We start from the raw sequence: 6,809 nt of genomic DNA on the forward strand, positions 1-6,809 counted from the left end.
AGTAAGCTTAGTCATCTGAACTTCAAGACTATCAACAAGCTTACTAAGAGGAACTTAGTGGAAGGACTGCCCAAAGTGACATTTCGAAAGGATAAAATCTGTGAGGCATGTCAACGTTGCAAACAGATCAAATCCTCTTTCAAGAGCAAAGCCGATACATCATCCACTAGACCATTAAGTCTTCTTCACATGGACTTATTTGGCCCAGTGGATCCACCCAGCATAAAGGGAAAGAAGTACACTCTTGTGGTAGTGGATGACTACACAAGATTCACTTGGACCGTGTTCTTAACCAAGAAAAGCGAGACAAAAATTGCCCTACCAAATCTCTTGAAACAAGTTCAAGTTGAAAAGGAAGTCTCGATACTAAAGATCCGGTCAGATCAAGGTGGAGAGTTCGTTAATCAAGTAATCGAGAGCTACTGCAACGAGAACGGAATTCATCATCAACTATCAGCTGCTCGAACACCTCAACAAAACGGGGTTGCTGAAAGAAGGAACAGAACTCTCAAAGAAGCCGCAAGGACCATGCTCTCGCAAGCCAACATATCACAAGGATTTTGGGCAGAAGCAATCAACACAGCGTGCTACACCCAAAATCGGTCCTTGATAGTAAAAGGAGTTGGAAAGACTCCATATGAGTTGTGGAATGGAAGAAAACCGAATGTAAGCCACTTCCACTCATTCGGGTGCAAATGCTATATTCACAACAATGGGAAAACTCAACGAAGAACTTTTGAAGAAAAGGCAGATGATGGAGTATTTCTGGGATACTCATCGACAAGCAAAGCACTCAGAGTCTTCAACAAGCGGAGTTNGAAGATCCTTAACCAGATCAAGATGGAGGAATAAGGAGGGTTAGGGATCAATCACTCAGGGGGAAGATCCTTAACCAGATCAAGAAGGAGGAATAAGAAGGTTTAGGGATCAATCACTCAGGGGGAAGATCCTTAAACTCATGAGGAAGATCATTCACCTTCGAAAGGTGAATTTGATAAGCTCAACGGATATATGNAAGGCATAATTACCTGTTAGTGACCTGTAATAACAGGTAAATGTAAATATTATTTTTTTTAGCATAAAATGTATCAAATAGACCATCGAACTTTATCTGAAATATCAATTAGGCACTCAAACATTTTAAAATTGCAATTAGGTACATAAACATGTCAATTTAGTTATCAAGGGATAATTACATGTTAGTGACCTGTAATACCAGGTAAATTTAATTGTCACTTTTTTTTTGCATAAAAAGTGTCAAATAGACATCAATTATGCTCTCAAACTATTTAAAGTGGCAATTTGGTACATAAACATGTCAATTTATTTTATAAGGCATAATTACCTGTTAGTGACCTGTAATAACATGTAAATTTAAATGTCACTATTCTAGCATAAAATGTGTCAAATAGACCATCGAACTTTATCTGAAATATCAATTAGGCACTCAAACATTTTAAAATTGCAATTAGGTACATAAACATGTCAATTTAGTTTATAAGGCATAATTACATGTTAGTGACCTGTAATACCAGGTAAATTTAATTGTCACTTTTTTTTGCATAAAAAGTGTCAAATAGACATCAATTATGCTCTCAAACTACTTAAAGTGACAATTTGGTACATAAACATGTCAATTTATTTTATAAGGCATAATTACATGTTAGTGACCTGTAATAACAGGTAAATGCAAATGTCACTTTTTTTAGAATAAAATGTGTCAAATAGGCCATCGAACATTACCTGAAAAATCAATTAGTCACTCAAAAATTTTAATTTTACAATTGGGTTCATAAACATGTCAATTTAGTTTATAATGCATAATTACCTGTTAGTGACCTGTAATAACATGTCAATTTAAAGGTCACTTTTGTTAGCATAAAATGTGTCAGATAGACCATCAAACTTTATCTGAAATATCAATTAGGCACTCAAACCTTTTAGAATTGCAATTAGGTACATAAACATGTCAATTTAGTTTATAAGGCATAATTACATGTTATCGTCCTGTAATAACAGGTAAATTCAAATGTCACTTTTTTTGCATAAAAAGTGTCAAATGTGCATCAATTTGGCTCTCAAACTATTTAAAGTTGCAATTTGGTACCTAAACATGCTAATTTAGTTCGTCATGACATAATTACCTGTTAGTAACCTGTAATAACTGGTAAATGTAAATGTCTATTTTTTTTTAGCATAAAACGTGTCAAATAGACCATCGAACTTTATCTGAAATATCAATTAGGCACTCAAACCTTTTAAAATTGCAATTAGATATATAAACATGTCAATTTAGTTTATAAAGCATAATTACCTGTTAGTGACCTGTAATACCAGGTAAATTTAATTGTCACTTTTTTTTGCACAAAAAGTGTCAAATAGGCATCGATTAGGCTCTCAAACTATTTAAAGTTGCAATTTGGTACATAAACCACCCAATTTACTTCACAAGTCATAATTACCTGTTAGTAACCTATAATAACAGGTAATATAAATGTCAATTTTTTTTTGCATAAAATGTGTCAAATAGATCGTCGAACTTTATCTGAAATATCAATTAGGCACTAAAACCTTTTAAAATATCAATTAGGTACATAAACATGTCAATTTAGTTTATTAGACATAATTACCTATTAGTGACCTGTAATACAAGGTAAATTTAAATGTCACTTTTTTTAAGCATAAAATGTGTCAAATTGACCATTGAACTTCATCTGAAATATCAATTAGGCACTCAGACCTTTTAAAATTGCAATTAGTTACATAAACATTTCAATTTAGTGTATAACGCATAATTACTTGTTAGTGACCTGTAATATCAGGTAAATTTAAATGCCACTTTTTTTTGCATAAAAAGTGTCAAATTGGCATCAATTAGGCTCTCAAACTATTTAAAGTTGCAATTTGGTACATAATCATGCCAATTTAGTTCATCAAGGCATAATTAACTGTTAGTGACCTGTAATAACAGGTAAATATAAATGTTACTTTTTTAGCATAAAATGTGTCAAATAGACCATCGAACTTTATCTGAAATATCAATTAGGCACTCAAACCTTTTAAAATTACAATTAGATACATAAACATGTCAATTTAGTTTATAAGGCATAATTACCTGTTAGTTACCTGTAATACCAAGTAATTTGAAATGTCACTATTTTTTGCATAAAAAGTGTCAAATAGGCATCAATTAGGCTCTCAAACTATTTGAAGTTGCAATTTGGTACATAAACATGCCAATTTAGTTCATCAAGGCATAATTACCTATTAGTGCCCTGTAAAAACAGGTAAATGTAAATATTATTTTTTAGCATAAAATGTGTCAAATAGACCATCGAACTTTATCTGAAATATCAATTAGGCACTCAAACATTTTAAAATTGCAATTAGGTACATAAACATGTCAATTTAGTTTATAAGGCATAATTACATGTTAGTGACCTGTAATACCAGGTAAATTTAATTGTCACTTTTTTTTTGCATAAAAAGTGTCAAATAGACATCAATTATGCTCTCAAACTATTTAAAGTGGCAATTTGGTACATAAACATGTCAATTTATTTTATAACGCATAATTACCTGTTAGTGACCTGTAATAACATATAAATTTAAATGTCACTATTCTAGCATAAAATGTGTCAAATAGACCATCGAACTTTAACTGAAAAATTAATTAGGCACTAAAACCTTTTGAAATTGCAATTAGGTACATAAACATGTCAATTTAGTTTATAAGGCATAATTACCTGTTAGTGACCTGTAATACCTGGTAATTTAAATGTCACTTTTTTTTTCATAAAAAGTGTCAAATAGGCGTCAATTAGGCTCTCAAACTATTTAAAGTTGAAATTTTGTACATAAACATGCCAATTTAGTTCATCAAGACATAATTACCTGTTAGTGACCTGTAATAACAGGTAAATGCAAATGTCACTTTTTAAGCATAAAATGTGTCAAATAGGCCATCGAACATTACCTGAAAAATCAATTAGTCACTCAAAAATTTTAATTTTACAATTGGGTTCATAAACATGTCAATTTAGTTTATAATGCATAATTACCTCTTAGTGACCTGTAATAACATGTCAATTTAAAGGTCACTTTTGTTAGCATAAAATGTGTCAGATAGACCATCAAACTTTATCTGAAATATCAATTAGGCACTCAAACCTTTTAGAATTGCAATTAGGTACATAAACATGTCAATTTAGTTTATAAGGCATAATTACATGTTATCGTCCTGTAATAACAGGTAAATTCAAATGTCACTTTTTTTGCATAAAAAGTGTCAAATGTGCATCAATTTGGCTCTCAAACTATTTAAAGTTGCAATTTGGTACCTAAACATGCCAATTTAGTTCGTCATGACATAATTACCTGTTAGTGACCTGTAATAACTGGTAAATGTAAATGTCTATTTTTTTTTAGAATAAAACGTGTCAAATAGACCATCGAACTTTATCTGAAATATCAATTAGGCACTCAAACCTTTTAAAATTACAATTAGATACATAAACATGTCAATTTAGTTTATTAAAATTACAATTAGATACATAAACATGTCAATTTAGTTTATAAGGCATAATTACAGATACATAAACATGTCAATTTAGTTTATAAGGCATAATTACTTGTTAGTTACCTGTAATACCAAGTAATTTGAAATGTCACTATTTTTTGCATAAAAAGTGTCAAATAGGCATCAATTAGGCTCTCAAACTATTTGAAGTTGCAATTTGGTACATAAACATGCCAATTTAGTTCATCAATGCATAATTACCTATTAGTGCCCTGTAAAAACAGGTAAATGTAAATATTATTTTTTAGCATAAAATCTGTCAAATAGACCATCGAACTTTATCTGAAATATCAATTAGGCATTCAAACCTTTTAAAATTGCTATTAGGTACATAAACATGTCAATTTAGTTTATAAGGCATAATTACCTGTTAGTGACCTGTAATAACAGGTAAATTTTAATGTCATTTTTTAGCATAAAATGTGTCAAATAGACCATTGAACTTTATCTGAAAAATTAATTAGGCACTAAAACCTTTTAAAATTGCAATTGGGTACATAAACATGTCAATTTAGTTTATAAGGCATAATTACCTGTTAGTGTCCTGTAATAACAGGTAAATTCAAATGTCACTTTTTTTTTTGCATAAAAAGTGTCAAATTGGCATCATTTAGACTCTCAAACTATTTAAAGTTGCAATTTGGTACATAAACATGCCAATTTAGTTAATCAAGGCATAATTACCTATTAGTGACATGTAATAACAGGTAAATGTAAATGTCACTTTTTTAGCCTAAAATATGTCAAATAGGCCATCGAACATTACCTGAAAAATCAATTAGGTCCTCAAACATTTTTAATTTTGCAATTTGGTTCATAAACATGTCAATTTAGTTTATAAGTCATAATTACCTGTTAGTGAAATGTAATAACAGGTAAATGTAAATCTTGTTAGGAACATCATGTAATAGGTTTTGATGATACCAACTGTTAAGTAAGAATCCCCAAGTCTCGATACATAGGCAAAACAATGTAAGTTCGATAAGTAAACTAAGAGCGAAAATACAACCGGGTAATTTGAGCTCAACTCGGGAAATATTTAAGCTTGAGGTAAACTTGTTTGAACAACTTAGAAGTTTTCGTGTTGTAAGCAAACAGATAGATCAGAAGCAGGCACGAGACAACTCTGGAGGAATAAGGGTCTACGAGACATCAACTAAGTCTCGAGACACAAGCCAAGTTCGAGAGGTAAGGACCTCTCGATATACCTATCGAGTTCGAGACGTAAAGAATATTCGAGAGATAGACCTCTCGATACATGGGATTGAAACATCAAGTGGTCGAGACATCTTTTATGGTCTCGATAAACCGGCACTTCTCCAAGAGGCTGAATGTTAGTCAACATGTGCAGATAAAATACTCTAAGTTTGGAGAAGAAGAATATCATGGAGATAAAATATTGAAGAGGTGCTGAGCGGGAGNAAGTGAAGCATGAGCTCAAGAAAGTGGAATATGGAATATTCAACAAAAGGCTCAAGTTACAAGACCACTACTCCATGAAAAATGCTAAAAATATGCAAGACCCATGATCAGCATGGGAGACAAATTTCAAACGGAATAACGGAATAGTTTTCCCTCCAACGGAACTATTCTTCTACTCTCATATATAAGGACGTAAAGACACAGAAGAAANAGCAAGTGAAGCATGAACTCAAGAAAGTGGAATATGGAATATTCACTACAAAACAAAAGGCTCAAGTTACAAGACCACTACTCCATGAAAAATGCTGAAATTGTGCAAAGACCCATGTTCGGCGTGGGAGACCAATTTCAAACGGAATAGTTTTCCCTCCAACGTACTCTCATATATAAGGACGTAAAGACACAAAGAAAAAAAAGAGAAAAAAGGGGGTTGTGAAAAAGGTCAAGAGGTTAACAAGAGGTGTCTGATAAAAACGTTCTAGTGCAAAGTGCTTAACTTGGAATATCATCCTGATATTCAATACAGCGAGAGAACACATCTTAGTGTTCGAAGAGAGTTACAAAGCTAAACTGTCATACATCCAGAAGGTGACCAAAGCTGCTCTACATCAAAGCTGATTCAACGATAGCTTGTGGTCAGATTGGAGATTGTTACATTCAACTGTGACTATCAACAACGTCTTGCTTTGGATTAAGCAAGGGAGGCGGAGTATCCTGGCTGCTGTCCGAGCGAAAGAAACCTGAGGCTTGACGCGGGCTTGGTGATCAAAGGTCAAGTGCTCGAGAGGTGGAGTAACTGGAAGCGGGG

The sequence above is a fragment of the Ipomoea triloba genome, chromosome 4, assembly GCF_003576645.1.
Source record: "Ipomoea triloba cultivar NCNSP0323 chromosome 4, ASM357664v1".
Lineage (NCBI taxonomy): Eukaryota > Viridiplantae > Streptophyta > Magnoliopsida > Solanales > Convolvulaceae > Ipomoea > Ipomoea triloba.